At 38.5% G+C, this 19,843-nt stretch overlaps 1 protein-coding gene across 26 annotated transcripts in view; it reads left to right on the top strand.

The window, feature by feature from the left end:
* Positions 1 to 19,843, top strand: part of ank2b (ankyrin 2b, neuronal) — an 892,118-nt gene that overhangs the window by 306,156 nt on the left and 566,119 nt on the right. The window contains exon 1 of one of the 26 annotated variants that reach the window (XM_043697354.1): positions 9,088 to 9,229. The exons of the other annotated variants lie outside the window; for them this stretch is intronic. The gene's annotated coding sequence lies outside the window, so the exon portion shown is untranslated. Of the gene's footprint in view, positions 1 to 9,087; positions 9,230 to 19,843 lie in introns of those variants that run through there. 26 annotated transcript variants of the gene reach the window in all.

Raw genomic sequence — 19,843 nt, 5'->3', positions numbered from 1 at the left:
CACATTTTCATCCAGAAGATATCTTTTAAGTTCTCTGCTAAATGAGTTGTCGAGGCATGAGCCTTCAATATCCAAGAACTATTGAGATGACTACTTTTAACGTAATTGTATTTAAGGCTATGGGCCAAGTGCCTGAGAATATAGTTGACTGATATGGACACCATGGGCCAAAGGACCTTTTTTTGTGCTGTCAAACCTCTGACTCTTTCTATGACACTCTGACTCTTTAAAAAAGAAAAGTGGCAGCAAATCTACCAAATGGATCTTAAACGGTGGTGAACTGTGGTGAGGATTGCTCTGTTCGCAGCTCGCAGCTTTAGATAGCCCCCTCTCTATCAAGGCACAATATCTCTCAGTTGACATTTGATGAACATCATCTGACTATTCTCCATCTATTCTATTCTGCCCTGAGGCTACCTTGTCTGGTCACTTTGTAGATTTGGATAGCATCTATTCTCTGTACTAGTAATCAATTTTATAATTAACTATCGTCTTGTTTCTTAAGGGAATTATTTGAAGTAGAACATATACTTGCAGATTAAATATAGATTAAAATTCATCAGATTTATTTTTCTTATTGCTGGATATGTTTTCTCCACAATCCAAACACTGAATTTAACCTTGATCTCTAGGCCACCTCTGTATATGCGAGTTCTTTACTTTTTACAAGATTAGTTTTGATACATGAGTAATCCAGTGTAAACAGCAACTCTCAAGACCCTCACTATATTCTGAGACTAATTTATTTATACTGCTTTTTTTTAAGTATATGAGAAGCCGGGTTTTTGACTTTTTGGTAAGACTGATTTATTTCTCATTTCAAAGGTAATCTATTTGCCAAAGATTAAGTAATGCATAAACTGTCACATTCTCATGATCAGAAAATACAGGATAACTGATACTAGACCTTTTCCCCTTTATAAAATGTTTTTTTTTTGTGATAGCTTCATTATCTATGATTTCCAGCAGACCATTTTCCAGAAAGCTATCCCTGGACTCCAGCTGAATTGAGAGAATAACTCCCATGAGATCCAGCTGACTTTCACATGTCTGGATCTAAATCTACAATGTGCAAACATTGAATTTTTCCATCAAGCCAAGCAGATCTAAGCTTTCATCAATTGAAATTTTTAATAATGCTTGAGAATAGCAAGTAGACCATCTCTTTTTGGCAGGAATGTAGCTTTGTATTCACTTTAACAATTGTAGATGCAAATACTGTTTTCAAATTACATTGTAATCTATGCAAAATAGCTCATTAGTCAAATCATTTTATCTTGGTTATTACGATGGGGTTTCCATCTAGTGATTACATCTTGGAAGAAAATTCTGTAACAAGGTTTTGTTTCAGATTTTAATTCTAATTTTAAATCCTGACTGCTATGTTGTGTATTTCTTAACTGTAATGTACAGGGCACAGTATAATTCAGAAGTAATTCTTCTTTGATATCACATTTCTGTTAAAACTCTTCTCTGCTATTACATGTGCTTTGTAGAAATAAATGTTTGCTCCAGAACAGTGGGAAAATCACTTGGAAAAGTGACTTTCAGAAGTTTCTGCTATTTTCTTGAAAAGTGAGATGGTTAGTGAGTCCAACAAAGTGAGACGGAGAAAAAGTTGAGACACACTGTCCAATTACTTGTGATTTTTATTTGATAATCTGAGATTTTCAGACTGAAAAACAAAACATTAAATTTTTAGTGTAATGTTTTCGAAAGTCATATTTGACTATGAATTTCCTCACCTTAGTTCATATACCAGGATTAACCAGGATGATTCAATGTTTATATCTCTCTGATTGGTGCAAACTGCATGTTGTCATGTCATGTGGTTCTCGCTTCCCACTTCACTTGTGTATGTGTTTGCTGCCATTATCCTTCCTGTTAGAAGGCAGGCAGTGTATAATGCGACAGTACAATTTAAACAGAGTGCTTTTCGTAAAGGTGGAATAGCAGAAAGTCTTCACAAGGAGGAGTGAATGTTAAGCCAGTTTTCTTTTCTTCTTGAATTATTCAACCAATACCACAAGCTGACATGTTTACCTAGGTACCAATTTTTTTTTGTTAAATACACCTTTCCCAATGCTTATACTTTGCTGTGTTGCACTGATGGTGACTGTAGAATGGCTGGGCTTGTTCTAATGAGCACGGTAAACATTTTTGTAGTGGATGGCTCTAAACAGCATGACTGAGTGAAGGATTCGTTAAAGACTGGTCTTTTTCAATCAATTTGTTTACTAGACCTATTATTAATACGGTAGAGGTTTGCTTTGTTATATTTAAACCAATCTAAGTGAGATCACAAATGCTCCAATTTTACTTACCCACTCAAACTTCACAAATGCACAAATACAGATTAGAAAATGGGGAAGGATTGGTTAACCAATGTAGTCAATAAAAAAGTAAAAATAACATGGTCTGTTGTTTGATGACGCAGCTGTCTTCAAGCTGAATGCAGTGAGATCAAGTCTTCCAGTGACAATTGCTGATTGTTCTGGAGATGCTCAAGATGGGTTGAATTACTTTAAGAAATCCCTGTCTATAGTGTGGACATTCCTTAAGGGTGACAGTAGGCGAACAGGATTGAAAGCTTGTATATAGCTTGGAACAAGAGAAGGAGACAAAGGACTTTTCAGTTGCTTGTCCTCATTTTTACTGAGGAAATCTGACCTGAAGCTAATCCTTTTACATGTTTTGTCATATGACCTTCTCTAACAGGGTGGATCCAAATGAGGTAATTGTCTATCTAATTCAAGGTTAATCCAAGGTTCCATGTCTGGAAACTAATCTCAGTCACACTCCAGTCATCCAAATAGTTTTAATGTTTATTTCCAATTTAAGGTGATTGCCTCGATGCTTTTCTTATGAGATTGGAGATTCCTGTCCTTCAAATTCCCAAGAAGTAGTTGTTTTTGGTAGGTTTTCAGACTTATTGTCTCCATTCCAATGAATGTGGGATATATAGTAATGCAAATTGGTATAGCCACCTTTGCCTAAATGGTGACTTGAGCGGAATCATGATGTTTTTAATCATTGAATTAAATGTTACTATTTGACATGAGAATATTATCAGGATACATGAATCTTGAGAATTGGAAGGACACTGTTCTCTTCCTACTTGCATGCATTGACCCTGTGCCCCAGTTTATTTTGAATGGAGAGCGCCTTCATTTGTAGCTCTAATAAAGATTTGTAAATTGAATGATCAGTGTGACATGTAAGGAGTGGACAGGATTAGTAGGTGTGATAGTGCAGAAAGGTGGCAAAGAATATCATTTAGCAATAGATTACGGGAATAGTGCATAGTTTTCCTTTTGCAATCTGTGATGAAGGGCTTTTGTCCGAAACATCGATTTTCTTGCTCCTTGGATGCTGCTTGACCGGCTGTGCTTTTCCATGACCACTCTAATCTAGAATCTGTGATAAGTTGTCAAGACTTTCAAATATCACAGTAACTCCTTCCATCTTTAAAGTCTGGTTAAAATTCATAATTTTGTGTTTCTCTCTGCTAAGCATGTTCTCTAACAGCTGCTTTTCTGTGTGAAAGATATTGTACAAATTCAACCTGCTGTTAACAAAGGGTGTGTGAATCCATAAGAATGTTCAATGATTTAAAAAAAAAATTCATGGGATGTGGGCATTGTTGGCTAAGCTAGCATTTATTTCCCATGCCTAATTGCCCAGAGGAAGTTAAGAATCAACTACATTGCTGAGAGTCTGGAATCACATGCCATGGTGAGATTTGAACCCATGTGCCAAAGCATCAGTCTCAGCCTCTGAATTACCTCTCCTGTGGCATTACCACTATGCCAATATCTCCCAGATTATGATGTAATTTGTTTCATGTATTACAGAATCTGGAAAAGGAAAAAGGAAATCAATATATCAGACATTAGTATACTGTAGCAATAATCGTTTCTTTGGTCTTACTGGGGAAAAAAAGGAATTACTGTCAAAGCTTTTTGTCTTGTGATTGCCTTGCAAGACAAAATTGCAAAATAGTCAGATTTAGAGGAAACAATAATTTTATACTGCAAGGAAAGTGCTGTCCTTTTCTTTACAAGCACGAAGAATGTGTCCTTGCTTAGCACCTTTTCAACCAAACAATTCCTTTTGATTACACCCATTCCTGATGCATTTTTTGTGATAATATCTTAACCAATCAGCGTCTACTTGTCTGGTACAAATACAGAAGTTGCTGGTGAAACTCAGCAGGTCTGGCAGCATCTGTGGAGAGAAAGCAGAATTAACATTAGGTATGTGTTATTTACTCCTCCTCTACCCCATCTTCAGCATATATAGCAATTTTTTCCTAGCTTCAATCGGTTCTAAAGAAGGGTCAATGGACCTGAAAAGTTAACTGTGCTTTCTGATTACAGATGCTGCCAGATCTGCTGATTTTCTCCAGCAATTTGTTTTTCTTTCAGATTTCCAGCATTTGCCATTGTTTTGGGTATTTTTTCTACTTACCTGATTTGAATTTAGACAAAATCTTGTACAAATCAGACTCCACTTGCCAACCAATCAGCACCCTCTTCTCGTATATATTGTTGTTTACTTTAGATTTGATACCTATAATTCTGTGTAGATGAGTAGACAATGCAAGACTACAAAAGGATATTTTATTTTAGCAAGTCTTACTTTCTGTACTACCAATTAATTATTTATTTCTTGCATATTTCTCTTTTATGTCTAATGGCACATAGAATTATAGAGTCCCACAGCATGGAGACAGGCCCTTTGGTCCAAAATGTGCATCCAGGCTAACGTTATTTCCCGGCAATTTGCCCATAGCCTTTCTAAATTTTTCCTATCCATGAATTTGTCCAAATGCCTTTTAAATGTTTTTTTTATTTTGGACCCATCTCGATTAATTTCCGCTGGCAGCTCATTCCATTTGTGTACCATCCTCAAGTTCCCTTTTATTCTTTCCCCTCTAACCTTAAACTGATGCCCTCTAATCCTTGATTCACCAACCCTGGGAAGAAGACTGAATGCATTCACCCTACTCATGCCTCTCATGATCTTATACACTTGTATAAAATCCCCCCTCAGTCTCCTACGCTGTAAAGAAAAATGTCCTAGCTTGTTGAACCTCTCCCTATAACCTAGATCCTTGAGTCCTGGCAACATTCTTGTAAATTTCTTCTGCACTCTTTCCAGTTTAATAACCTATTTCCTATAGCAAGGTGACCAAAACTGAACACGGTAATCCAAGTGCAGCTTCACCATTGTCCTCTACAACTGCAACATAACTTCCCAACTTCTATACTCAGTCCCCTGACTGATGAATGCCAGTTGCCAAAAGCCATCTTCACTGTCCTGTCTACCTGTAACTCCACTTTCAGAGAACCATGCACCTGAACTCCAAGGTCCCTCTGTTCCACTACAATCCTTAAGTGTGAAGCTCATCCTGTAAAGTAATGCAAGTTTCTCTGCAGCCAGTAAATCTGAGCTCACAATGATGCATTTCTCACAAACTCTCCCCCTGAACTTATGACCTCCATTCTTTTACAATGCATTCAATCACTACAACTGGCTTGCGAAATACACTTGTCCCCATTACAGCCTTGATTTAAACATGGACAAAAGAGTTGAATTGTACAGACAAGGTGAGATTGACTGCCCTTGACATCCAGGAGAAAGTGAGGACTGCAGATGCTGGAGATCAGAGCTGAAAATGTGTTGCTGGAAAAGAGCAGCAGGTCAGGCAGCATCCAAGGAACAGGAGAATTGACGTTTCGGGCATGCTGCCTGACCTGCTGTGCTTTTACAGCACCACAGTCTTGACACTACCATGGGGAACACCTGCAAAGATGTCCTAGAGCTGAGATGACTGATCTCCAACAACCAGAACTATATTCCTTTGTCCTGAAGAAGGGCTTATGCCCGAAACGTCGATTCTCCTGTTCCTTGGATGCTGCCTGACCTGCTGCGCTATTCCAGCAACACATTTTCAGAGCTGCCCTTGACATCAAGGCCACATTTGAGTGCGAGTGCCATAGAGATGCCTGAGCATACCTTCAAGTCAATATGAATCCGTTAGATAATGCTATACTGGTTGGAGTCATTCCTGACACAAAGGACACACAGTATTGATTTTCTTACTCTCTTCCTCATTATATGATTTACTTATAATAAACACAAATTTACATACATTAACTCTTTGAGAGTGGCTGTAAATGCACAAATGAAAAAGTAATAGTTGCAGCGGAAGCTACATGAAAGTCATCATAATCTATTAGTTTTATCTGACCTACCACTATAGCAACCATATGCTGGTAGAAAAATGGCAACTGCATGATAGCAGCTGTTGAAGAAAGATGTTTAAGGCAGCTCAACAAATGAAAAAACAATTGGAAAATCTTGACAGGGAATGAAAGAGTTATCAACCAGTTCTTCTTTTAAAGTGGAACAACAGACGATTCCATTGATCAGCTTGAAGTGATGAGATAGTGGGAAGTGAACCGGAAATTGTTGAGGTGTGGTAAATATGGATACCATCAGAAAAAATTGTCAAATTACCTGAGAGGATAATATAATTTGAGTATGTTATATAGCTTTGTCTCACACAGTTTTAATTTTGAGAATCTTTGTAACATGTATGTAATGATCAGTTGTACATTCCAGCATTTGAGTGTTTTCTTTATTGTTTTACAGAATGTGGGAATCATTGGCTTGCCACATTTATAACCCAACCTTAAATTATTGTTTACAAAATGGCACCATTTTATCTTTAGCACATGGGTGTTAATATTACCTAGTTAGAGGACAACATACAAAGATGGGCAAAAGAGATAATTCATCTGTTCATAACCTATTTGTGGTGTGAATTTTTTCCTCTCCTTTATTAAGTTCTTAGTTATTCTTTGTCAGTTTTTTAATATTCTGTCCAATATTCTGACCTGTCATTCATCTTTGCAACTATGCTTTTTTTTTTAAAAAAAGTTTGATACTATCTTTAACTTTTTTTTAGCATGTCCCTTGGAGTGTTTGTTTCTTTTTGGAATATATCTATTCTGTGCATTCTAAAATTTCTTAAATCATCTGCTAGTTCATCTCTGTTGACTTATCTCCAAACCTAATTTACTTGAGTTAGCTCTGTTTTGTAGGCCCATTTCTAAGTTTAAAATACTATTGTTGGACCTACTCTTCTCACCTTCAAAGTACATATCAAGTTCTGTCATATTATGATTACAACTAACTAGAGTCACCTACACTCTGAAATCATTCATTAATCCTTTCTCATTGCACAATACCAGGTTTATACCTGCTTTCTGTTTGTTTCCAGAAGATATTGTTCTCAGAAACTATCTGAAAACATTATGAAATCCTCATCTAAGCTATATTTGCTGAGGTGATTTTCTGGTTGGTATGTAGATTAAAGTATTCCCTGATTAATACAGTCCCCTTCTGACAAGCTCCCCTTACTTCCTTTCTACTCCTATTGTGTAGTTAATGTTAAGAAAGCTTTACAGCTCTCAAGTCTTTTTGCCTTTTATCATTTCTTATCCCCACTCAGGCCTTTTCTACACACACAATTTACCAAACTGACCACTGCATTGATGTTGAGATGCCAGTATTGGACTGGGGTGAACAAAGTCAAAAATTACACGATACCAGGTTACAGTCTAATGAGGTTATTTGAAATCACAAGATTTCGGAGTGATGCCCCTTGCATTGATAATTTATTCGTTTGGGATTAATGCAATCAAGAAGCTTTTTTTGTCCCAAAATAAAACTTTTAAACCTCTTGGACTTACTGACCAATCATGTAATTGTGGTATTTTAGAATTCTGCCCATTTTCCCCAAACCCTGAGCTGGTTCAAACCAGGGATCCTGACTTAAAAAAACTGGGTAATGTACTTTGTGATTAAGTCTGTATCTTCTGATTCACTTGGGACCCTGGATAGTAATTAATAGAATGATCCTATCATTTTCTTGTTCGGGTAGTAGAATATCAGAAATGTTACAGGGGTGTCAATTCTGAAACCTAACTGGAATGAATTACAGGCCATTATAAACTCTGTGTGTGTGTGTAGGACAGTCGGTGTAATACAACCCCATCACTTTTCCAATGACCAGTTTAGAGTAGATTCAATCACTGAAGTGTTCCTAAAAAGATAGAAGTTCTGTCTCAAACTATGGTTTTCTATCATGCCCAACAATAAAAACATCAAATTGAGTAGCTTGTGGACATTTAACTAGAGGAATTACATTTATTATTTGTCTCCCCCAGCACATTTGTAAACATTTTTTGTTACAGCCAGCAATCATAAACAGTACAGATAATATCTCAGGAGCGTTACATCAATATGAATTTATTGCAAAGACCTAATTGTATTTTGTCTACATTATTGACAGTCATCTTCCTTTTGAAAGGTCATGTTAAAGATATCTGGAATTTGTAACTAATGAGTCACAACTGGTTGCTATGGAAATCTGTCCAGATTGTATTGATGTAATAAATTTGACTTGTTCTGTGTGCTATTGGAATTTTTGAAGACAGTAGTTGAACAGGGAAATGGAAGAACTAAATACACAGTGACTGCCAGTTGCCTGTGATAGTCTTTCACTGGCTTGACTGGAGTATAGCTGTGGATAGTAAAGGATTGAATGTTTGCTTGTATTTTTCTAACTGGGAATTGTGTATTTCTGATCTGTGGTATGCTGCTACTTCAGAAACAAGGATCAACATTTTAGAATACATAAATGTCGTATATGTATGTCTAATATCATCTGCTCCCTGTGTCATGCCCATAATGAGGTACTTGGGTAGATAATTTGAACTGTGATAATGATTTATGTTTTATAATTATTTAGGAGACCATTCCTTGAAAATGAATGCAATGTTATTTTAAATTAGGTGTTTGAAAAACTAGCATTTAGTATTCCTCTGCATTGTCCCAACAATAAAAACATTCTTTCCAAACTCTTACTCAAACGATTTCATTTCCGAGATCCCTCATATGTAAACAAGGAGTCTCTGTGGTAGCACAGTACTTTCAATAATCCTAGAACATGTGTTAAATAAAATGACATTTCAAACATTGTGTTCTCTTCAGGCAGAATATGTGGGAGAGGAAAAAGGAATGAATGGCGCCTGAAGAAACACTTTGTTCTGTGTCTAATGGCACAAGGCCAACAAGACACATGCTTATGTCTGTCTTTGTGGCTAATTTTCTTCTTCGAACAGGCCTGGTCTGTTACCAAAGACTATAGCTTGAGGTAAGTGGCTCTGCATCAACCATGATTGACCAGGAGACACTCCTATCTTTTTATAGTTGTAAGAATTTACAAGTTGATAGTCAATTTCCTGTTTTGGTCCTGTTATGAACATAACTTTCACAAACATCCAACCATAGATTGAGACTCTGACTCAAAGCCTGTAAATCAGAGACCTGGACATAACCGACTGGACTGAAAGACCTCTACTGCCTGAAGAAAACCAATGATGAATAGAGCATCCTTTCCTGTTCGTACTCTTTTAGAAATGCTGGTGTTATTAATAGTTCACACATGTTATGGATTAAAATTTTCTTGTTCAGGAAATATTTTCCTGGGAGATTTTCTTGGGTTGTCATCCAAGTACACTTGATTGCCTTCTGTGAAAATCCAAGAAAATTCCATCTTTCTACATATTGATTTAACAAGTCATATTTATAGTATATATTGTGAGAGACTTGAAGAAAGCCTATGCAATATGAAGGACCCTATAATAAAGATACATTTGTTTTGTTTTCTAACAGTCCCTTTTAAACTGAAAAGAGCTGGAACAAATATATATCTAAGACAGTTTAGTATCATTTCTCACTAATTATTGAGTGAAAAACTAAGCATTGAGTACCTACTTCTCTTTCAATTTATTGATTTCTGAAGTAATGCAATATAAACTACTGTATTTCATAGCATGTGAAGTGCAATTAGTCAAATTTATTACAGATAGAGCTAAGAGCAGCAAGGAGGGGGCATGAAAGGTCCTTAGTTGGTAGGATTAGGGAAAACCCTAAGGCTTTCTATAGGTATGTCAGGAATAAAAGAATGACTAGGGTAGGAATAGGTCCAGTCAAGGATAGTAGTGGGAAGTTGCGTGTGGAGGCTGAAGAGATTGGGGAGACACAATGAATACTTTTCGTCTTCCCATCAACAAAGCCTCACTGACAATTCCAAATCAGTCCTTGTCTCTCCAAATGCACGTAAATCCTAACTCTTGGAATCCCCTCCAACAACTTACCCATCACTGACATCAGACTCACTGATTAATAGTTCCCAGGCTTCTCCTTAGAGCCTTTTAAAAATAAAGACACACCATTAGCCACCCTCCAGTCCTTCAGCCTCTCAAGTGTGGCTATAGCTGATGCAAATATATCTGCTAGGGGCCACACAGTTTCTTCCCCAACTTTCCACAATGTCCTGGGATACACTTGATCAAGTCCCAGAGATTTATCCACCTTTATCTTTTTTAAGATCTCCAGTACCTCCTCTTCTGTGATGTTGTCTGTTTTCAAGATATCAATACTGATTTCCCTGAGTTGCCTAGCCTCCCTATCTTTCTCCACATTAAAAACTGATGTGAAATATTTATTTTGTATTTCTCCCATCTCTTGTAGTTCCACACATTGATGACCTCATTGATTTAAAGTGGCTCTATTCTCTTCCCAGTTGCTCTTTGCTCTTTTGGATTCTCCTTAATCTAATCTGCCAAGACCATCTCGAACTCCATTTTTTGCCCTCCTGATTTCCCACTTAAGAATGTCCTTACTCCCCTTATACACTGCAAGAGAATAATTTGATCTCAGTTGTTTATACCTAACATACCTCCTTCCTATTTTTGGCCAGAGTCTCAATATTTTTATCCATTGTTCCTGACTCTTACTAGCCTTACCCTTTCCTCTAAGTCAGACATATAAGGTAACGCCTCTGAACTCTTATTATCTCACTTTTGAAAGCCTCCCACTTACCAGCCATTCTTTTACCTGCGAAAGACTATTTGTGTCGTGCCTTCAAAATTTGCCTTAATCCAATTAAGAAATTTAATTTTTATATAAGGCCTATCCTTTTCCATAACTATTTTAAAACTAATAGAATTATGATTATTAGTCCCAAAGAGCTTCCCCAATAACACTCCAATCTGCCTTATTTCTCAAGAGGTCAGGTTTACTCCTTGCCTAGTATGACGTCTTCATCTTGATAAAGAAAACTTTCTTGAACACATTTAACAAGTTCCTCACGTATGGAGTCAGCTATTATGAGGGGGCATAGCTTTAAATTAAGGGGTGGTCGGTATAGGACAGATGTTAGGGGTAGATTCTTTACTCAGCGTGTCGTGAGTTCATGGAATGCCCTGCCAGTAGCAGTGGTGGACTCTCCCTCATTATGGGCATTTAAGCGGGCATTGGATAGGCATATGGAGGATAGTGGGCTAGTGTAGGTTAGGTGGGCTTGGATCGGCGCAACATCGAGGGCCGAAGGGCCTGTACTGCGCTGTATTCTTCTATGTTCTATATTGTGTACTTTATCCAAAAGGATCAAATATAGATTTTTAAAAATGCTACAGTTGTGAATATCCTAACATTGTCAGATTCATAATGTAATTTTTGGGTTACTTAAGGCCAAGTCATGGAACTTCCACGTCCAGACAGCATATTATAAGAACGTAAGACACAGGAGCTGACATGAGGCCATTCGGTCCATTGAGTCTGCACTGCCATTCAATCATGGCTGATAGGTTTTCGAGTCCAATTTTCCTGCTTTCTCCCCGTAACCTTTGCCCTTCGTAATCAAGAACTTATCTAACTCTGTTTTAAATATACTCAATGATCTCCACAGCTTTCTGTGGCAATGAATTCCACAGATTCACCACTTCTGGCTAAAGAAGTTTCTCCTTATCTCTGGTCTAAAAAGTCTTCCCTTCACTCTAAGGCTGTGCCCTCTGGTCCTAGTCTCTCCTACCAATGGAAACACCTTCCTTACATCCACTCTGTCCAGTCATTCAATATTCTGAAAGTTTCATTCAGATCCTTCCTCATCCTGCTAAATTCCATTGTGTATAGTCCCAGAGTCCTCAAACATTCCTCATATGTTAAGTCTTTCCTGGGATAATTCTTGTGAGCCACCTCTGGACCCACTCCAGGGCCAACATATCTTTCCTGAGGGACGTGGCCCAAAATTGTTCACAATACTCCATGTGGTCTGATCAGAGCCTTCTCAAGCCTCAGAAGTACATCCCTGCTTATATATTCTTGCCCTCTCGAGATGAACAAGAACATTGTATTTGCCTTCCTGACTATTGACCCAACTTGCAAGTTTACTTTAAGAGAAACCTGGACTAGGACTCCCAAGTCCCTTTGTACTTCAGATTTCTGAATTTTCTTCCCATCTGGAAAATAGTCCATGCCTCTCTTCTCTGTGCCCAACATGCATGACCTTACACTTTCCCAAATTTGTATTTCAACTGCTGCTACTTTGCCTCTCTTCTAACCTTCTAAATCTTTCTGCAGCCTCACTGTCTCCTTAGTACTACCTGCCTCTTCACCTATACCACTGGATTAATGCTTCTGAGAGACAAATTTCCACTAGGTCAGCATTTCAAAGGTACAGAATGTACTTTCATTTGGGGATGTCACTGCCAAAACCAAGAGTGGTTGGTAGCATCACTACTAATTGAACTACCGAGACTGAAGTACATATCTACGAGGTATGGCTGGTGGTGCAAGAACAAAAAAGTAGAAGATCGACATGTCACATTCCTTCCCTTGTATAGATGTTATGAAGAAACTATAGGAAAGATGTCTACACCAGTTAGTTCAGAACATATGAAATCATTGAAACACATTATGTTGAAGATGGTCTTAATAAATTCGTTATCTGCTACAAAACACAGTGGATTTTGATGATAATCAAACCAACTCATTAACTGAAATGGCTCAATCTGAAACTGGGCATTGAACAGTTTTTAATTATATAACTTTGACTTTTCTTAGTCAGTATCTTTTTAACACTAGAATATAACATGTAGCTTCTAACCTCCAGAAACTCGATCCCCTGACCTGTCCGGACTTGTCCGACCTGCCCAGCTCCTTTTCCACCTATCCACTCCACCCTCTCCTCCCTGACCTATCACCTTCATCTCCTTCCCCACTGACCTATTGTACTCTATGCCACTCTCTCCCCACCCCCACCCTCCTCTAGCTTATCTCTCCACACTTCAGGCTCTCTGCCTTTATTCCTGATGAAGGGCTTTTGCCCGAAATGTCGATTTTGCCTGTCCTCGGATGCTGCCTGAATTGCTGTGCTCTTCCAGCACCACTGATCCAGAATATAACATGTCACAAGCAGCTCCAGGCTTCGCTAAAGATCCCATCTCTCTTTATTAGAAATCTGATTTCGGGAAAGAGTCCTGTACTTCTCATGTGAAGTGAACTGACACTTTAGAGTTTACAACAGCTGCACGTTCACCAGTAATTTGATTGCATCTGAGTTCCTGTGAAAAGCACTTCTGTGCAATGCCAACTAGGATCTGCACTGGACCATGAATTAACTGGGTTTATCTAATTCACATGAACTAATGTTAATATCTTTGATTACATATTATGTACTTTTTTTCTTTTTCCTTTCGTTTTTTCTTGGATATGTGTGTTGTGAGCCATTCCCCTGAGTTTTGAATGTATTAATAAAAATCTTAGTTTGTTTAAACGCAAAAGAATTTGCAGGTCGTTTTTAACTTTTTTCACAAATAACTTGAGGTATGTTCCCCCAAATGCTATTTTTAAAAGGGAAAAGAAAGTAAGAATAGGTAATAAATAGAACTCTGGACAGAAGAGAGCAGTAAATAAATCAATTTAATCTCTCCCTTTTATCCATAAAACCTGATGAAGCTCAAACGTAGGATTTTCATACCAAATAGTGGAAGCAGTATGGAATATATTGAGCAAAGTGATCCCACAGCCAATGGTTCAAATCAAAGCTCTTCTATCCTGCCACATCCAATTGTGGATGGTTGTGGTCAATTGAACAACTAAACAGAAGAGGAACCTGCGTAAATAGACACTACCTCATTAGTGTAGGAGCCCAGCATGTCAGTCTGAAAGGCCAGGCTGATGCATTTGCAACCTCATTCAGCATGAGATGCCAAATGGTTGATGTAGCTCATTCTCTTAGTGAGGTCCCCAGCATCACACATGTCAGTCTTCTGCTAGTTTACACAATAGATAGTATTGTATAGGTTAACAAAACTATGCACAGCAGGTTTTCCTGACTATGCAAGATAATTAAACACTAATACATTCTAGAACACTGAAATTACAAAAGTAACAATGAGTATAATTCTTGTGATTTTATTCAGTTCATTGGATTTTCTTTACCAAAAAGTGGCAGGGATGGCTAGGATGATGGCCGGGCAAATTGGCCCCCAGAGAGAGATGCTCATCCCGTTCAGACTACATTAGACATTAAGTTCTAGTGGAAGTGGTCAAACTTCCTAACCTGCCACTCATTAAGGTCCTTAACTAGTTAAGGGCCACAACTGCCATTGACTTGATTACCCAGCATCCCAGCAGGCAAGAAAAATGCTGTCTCCTTAAGGCTGGGAACAGGGGAGGTGGGGCGGGGGTTGCCTACCTGCCAGTCAGCCAAATTTGGCCGGGGAAGGGGAAACTTTTATTTGTCCAAATCTGTGAATATGAATGGAGGAACAGAGGGCAGCCAACAAAAGCCATTATCCTGCCCTTGTCTCTGATCCCTTGAGCTCCCCACTTTGTGACACCCACCCTATGATTCACTGCCAAGAATATAATTTACCTTCTGGCTGGTCCTGGTCTTTATGGCTATTCTACTGCCTGAGCCTCCAAGGCTTTGCAGCTGCCAGTAGCTGCTGTTCTCCAATTGGCTGGTAGCTTTAGGTACTGTGAAGTAGGGCATCTCAGTCCATCAGGTGATGTGAGAAAAGCCTTCTGGTTGGCACATAATTTGCCAGATAGTCTCTTTTTGGGGGGCGGGCAGGAGCCCTCTCTCCATCAACATTTAAAACTAAAAATGGAAATTCCCAGCCAATGTGAAATACGGCTACCTGCTTTGTAGATTCTACTTTCTTTAAATAACATATGTTGTTGGATTATTACTTGCATTGGACAACTTAGGGTACACAACACTGAAAGGCAAACACGTCTTTATGTTCGCATCTTCCTTCATTAACAAGGGAATTGACTAACTAATAGAAGACAGAGTTAGGATAAGGGGGCATTCCATGGTGGCATTTTTTACCGAATGGAGTGCCACAGGGATCAGTGCTAGAGCTGCAGTCATTTACAGTATCGATTAATTACTTGGATGAGAAAAGTGAAATTGAAATGTAGCCACATTTGCAAATGACTGAAAAACAGCTGGGAATGCAATTGGTGAGGAACATATGAAGAGTCTGAAGAGGAATATAGACAAGTTCAGTAAGTGGGCAAAAACTTGGCCAGTGGAATATCATGTGGGAAAATGTGAGATTGGTACCAACTCTTAACCATATTAAAACAGAACCCTGTCCTGAGTAAAAACCCTTTTTACCTTAGCCTAAATTTACATTGAGCAACAACAAACCATAAATTATCTTCCTTTTGACCTGTGCCATGTGGCTTTCTTCTGTTTTAAAACCAACCACAATTAAACCAAATATAATTGTTTAATCTGATCTGTAAACTGGTTAATTATTGAAAATAACTATCGTTACAATCCTAACAAATCTGTTCTAGTTAACATTCAAGATTGAGACTTCTCAATAATGTGGAAAATTGACCAGATATATTCTGCCTGCAAAGGGATAAATCCAATCCAACCAGTTACTGCTCAATCAGTCTACTCAATCATCTGGAAAGTAATGTAAGGTGTCGTTGATGGTGCCATCAAAAATCACTTTATACAGCAATACCCTGTTCGTTGATTGTTGGTTTGGGTTCCATCAGGACCTTTTTGGCTTCAAATCTTCCAGCAGTTCCCTTGATGCTCCAAATAAAATGAAGGGAAATTTCTTCACTCAAATAGCTGTGAATCATTGGATATATTAACGCTGAAGGGAATTAAAGGTCATGAGGAGTGGATGGGCAGAAAAATACAGTTGAGATAGAAAACCAGTTATGATTTAATTTCTAATTTCTAATTTCACTGAATAGGTAATAAACAAATTCCAGCAAAATTGAAGAGAATTCTTTGCTGATTGTATTCTGATTGTTGTGGCTGTTGGAGGTCAACCGTCTCCATTCCAGGACATCACAGTAGGAACTTTTTCGGGTCCTGCTTTACGTCCAACTATCTCCATCAATGACTTTTGTACTGTCATAAAGTCAAAAGTTGGGATGTCCACTAATGATTGCACAGTGTTCAGGGCCACTCATGATGCACCACCTGATGAAATGCCTGCTGTAAGATCTGGACAGAATTCAGACTTGAATTGACAAAATGCCAATTAACATTCATCACGCAAGTGTTAGATAAAGGCTGTCAAACAAATGAGAATTTAATCATTTCCCTTGATGTTCAGCGGCATTAGCATCTTGCTAAATCATCCACTGTCAGCATCCTGTGGATTACCATTGATTCGAAACCTAACTGAACCAACCTTCTAAATAATGCAGCTATAGAATGGATCAGAGATCAGGGATTCTGAGAGTTCATCTCCTGACCTCCCAAAGCTTATCCATCTAAAAGGTCCCGGTACGGAATGCATTGAACATTTCCCACTTGCCAGGATGAGTCCAGCTTCAACAAAACTTCAGAGCAAAGAATATTGCAGCACAGGAACAGACCCTTCAGCCCTCCAAGCCAGTGCCAATCCATATCCTCTATCTAAATCTACAGCCTACTTTCTAAGGATCTGCATCCCTTTGCTCTCTGTCCATTCATGTTTCTGTCTAGATACATATTAAATGATGCTATCATTCCTGCCCCTACCACCTCTGCTGGCAATGCATTCCAGGCACCCATCACCCTCAGCGTGAAGAACCTTCCATGTATATATCTCTCCTCTCCTAAACTTTTCACTTCTCACTTTGAACTCGTGACCCCTAGTAATTGAGTCCTTCACTCTGGGGTAAAAGTTTCTTGCTTTCCACCTTGTCTACACCTCTCATGATTTTGTAGACCTCAATCAGGTCCCCCCTCAACCTCCTCCTCTCCAATGAAAATAACAATAATCTATTCAACCTCTCCTCATAGCTAGCACCCTCCTTACTAGGCAACATACTGGTGAACCTCCTCTGCACCCTCTCCAAAGCATCCACATCCTTTTGGTAATGTGACGACCAGAACTGTATGCAGTATTTCAAATGTGGCCGAACCAAAGTCTTGTATAACTGTAATGTGACCTGCCAACTCTTGTACTCAATACCCTGTCTGATGAAGGAAAGCATGCCGTATGCCTTTTTGACCACTCTGCTGACTGCGTTGCCTCCTTTAGGGAACAATGGACGTGAACACCCAGATTTCTCTGTACATCAATTTTCCCAGGACTTTTCCATTTACTGTATAGTTAACTCTGGAATTGCATCTTTCAAAATACATCCCCTCTCATTTGTCCGGATTGAACTCCATCTACCATTTCTCTGTCCAACTCTCCAATTTATCTCTATTCTGCTGTATTCCCTGACAGTTCACTTCACTATCAGCTACTCCACCAATCTTAGTGTCATCTGCAAACTTGCTAATGAGGCAATCTACACTTTCCTGCAAATCATTTATGTATATCACAAACAACAGTGGTCCCAGCATGGATCCCTGTGGAACTCCACTGGTCATAGGTTTCCATTTTGAGAAGCTCCCTTCCACTACTACTGTCTCCTGTTGCCCAACCAGTTCTCTATCTATCGAGCTTGCATACCCTGGACCCCATTTGACTTCACCTTCTTCATCAGCCTCCCATGGGGAACCTTATCAAACACTTTACTAAAGTCCATCTACATCCCTTCCCTCATCAATCAACTTTGTCACCTCTTCAAAGCATTCTACTAGGTTTGTAAGACAAGACCTTTCCTGCACAAAACCATGCTGTCTATCACTGATAAGCCCATTTTTTTCTAAATGGGTATATTTCCTATTCCTTAACAGACGGGATAAGATTACCCACTTGATTGGTATGACTTCTACCACCGTAAACATTCCCTCATTTCACCAGTAGCTGTAACGTTTATTATCTACACTATACACTGCAGGAACTTGCCAAGCTTCCTTCAACACCATCTTACAAATGTCTACCACCTAGAAGGACTATGGGTAGCAAATGTATAGGAACTCCACTGACTGCAAATTCTCCTCCCAGCCCCACGTCATCATGACTTAAGGCTGTGTCCCTTTCTCTCTGGCTGGGTTAATATCCTAAAGCTTCAAACCTTAAACACATCCTCCAAATTATCAACAGTAATTCAAAAGGTCAGGTCACCACCATGATTTGGAGGTGCCGGTGTTGGACTGGGATGGACAAAGTTTAAAAATCACATGACACCAGGTTATGGTCCAACATGAGCTTTGGGAGCACTGTTCCTTCAGGTGGTTATAGAGTTTTCTCCACAACTACCTGATGAAGGAGCAGTGCTCAGGAAGCTAGTGCTTCTAAATAAACCTGTTGGATTATATCCTGGTGTTGTGATTTTTAACTATGTCAGCATCACTTTGTCTCCCCTAACTGCCCTTGATAACAAATGGTGGCCATATTAGCTTGCTGGCATCCCATGAGTGAATACAAAGACAGGAAAGTGTTGTGACAGGGGCATGGGTGCAAACACTTCTGCACAGAGATTTAAGCCATGGAACTGCAAGTTAGGAATTCAGTGGGAGAGACTTGTGCACAGCTGAAAGGCAAAGTCAGTGGATAACCAGTTGGATCCATCTGGATTTTTACTTCACAGTGAATCCCTCACATAAAAAGTAAATGTTCTTTTCATAATTTTGTAATCATGGAGTAAAATTAAATGTAATAAGCAATTTTAAAAATATTGGAAGATAATTTGTTCCAGTGGCAAGTGCAAATAGCATTTATTACTGTGAATATTTTGCCATCAATACAGACTCTTGCCAAATTACTACAGAATGAACATTTCACAGTTCATTTAACAGCTTTTTTTGGTTTTGTTCAACTGAGCGATAATGAATGATGTATATCAGCAAGATTTATAGGTATTGTATGACAGCTTAAAGCTCATTTATTATTATTTGAAGTTGGAATTCTCCATATGTGGTCAAACATGTTGTGTTTGGATATTTAAAAAAAATTATCTCTTGTGCATTTCCACAAATTTCTATTTGAAATTCCAGTTTCCTCCTTGACAATCGTCTAATGACAATTAAAATAATGGAAAGGTTAATACAGTGGTTCTAATGAGCCCACAGTTAAGATTTTTAAAATGCTGATTTAATGTAAAAGATTGCAGTTATTTAGTATGGATAAAAGTTTGGAAAAAAAGCTTGAAGTGAAAACCACGGTGCAATCTGAGTTTTAGAATGGCTAAAAGCTGCTAGTATTGGATTGTTCACCTGTTATATAAATGTCGATCAGTTTGCTTCAGACATTTAGACAGTTGGAATCTATAGTTGTTAGATCAGAACCAAATTAGAAAGGTTACATTCTTTTTGGAGGGGAGATGACTTTCAGTTGTCTGGAATGCAATCTTGCTTTCAAATGTTTTTATTTCAGAACAAGTTAACTGACCAACGGTGATTGACTATGTCATTGTAATTATTTAGATTGGATCCGATTTGAAGAGAACATTTATCATTTATTCTCGTCTACACTGAGATACAAGGACAGATGCAATTAAAATAATGAGGCTCCATCAATCAGTGGAGTAGAATGAATATGAGCTTAAATAG

Source organism: Chiloscyllium plagiosum, chromosome 1 (genome assembly GCF_004010195.1).
Source record: "Chiloscyllium plagiosum isolate BGI_BamShark_2017 chromosome 1, ASM401019v2, whole genome shotgun sequence".
NCBI lineage: Eukaryota > Metazoa > Chordata > Chondrichthyes > Orectolobiformes > Hemiscylliidae > Chiloscyllium > Chiloscyllium plagiosum.
Note: the sequence above shows the minus strand (reverse complement) of the source record. Positions and strands in the feature narration are given on the sequence as shown.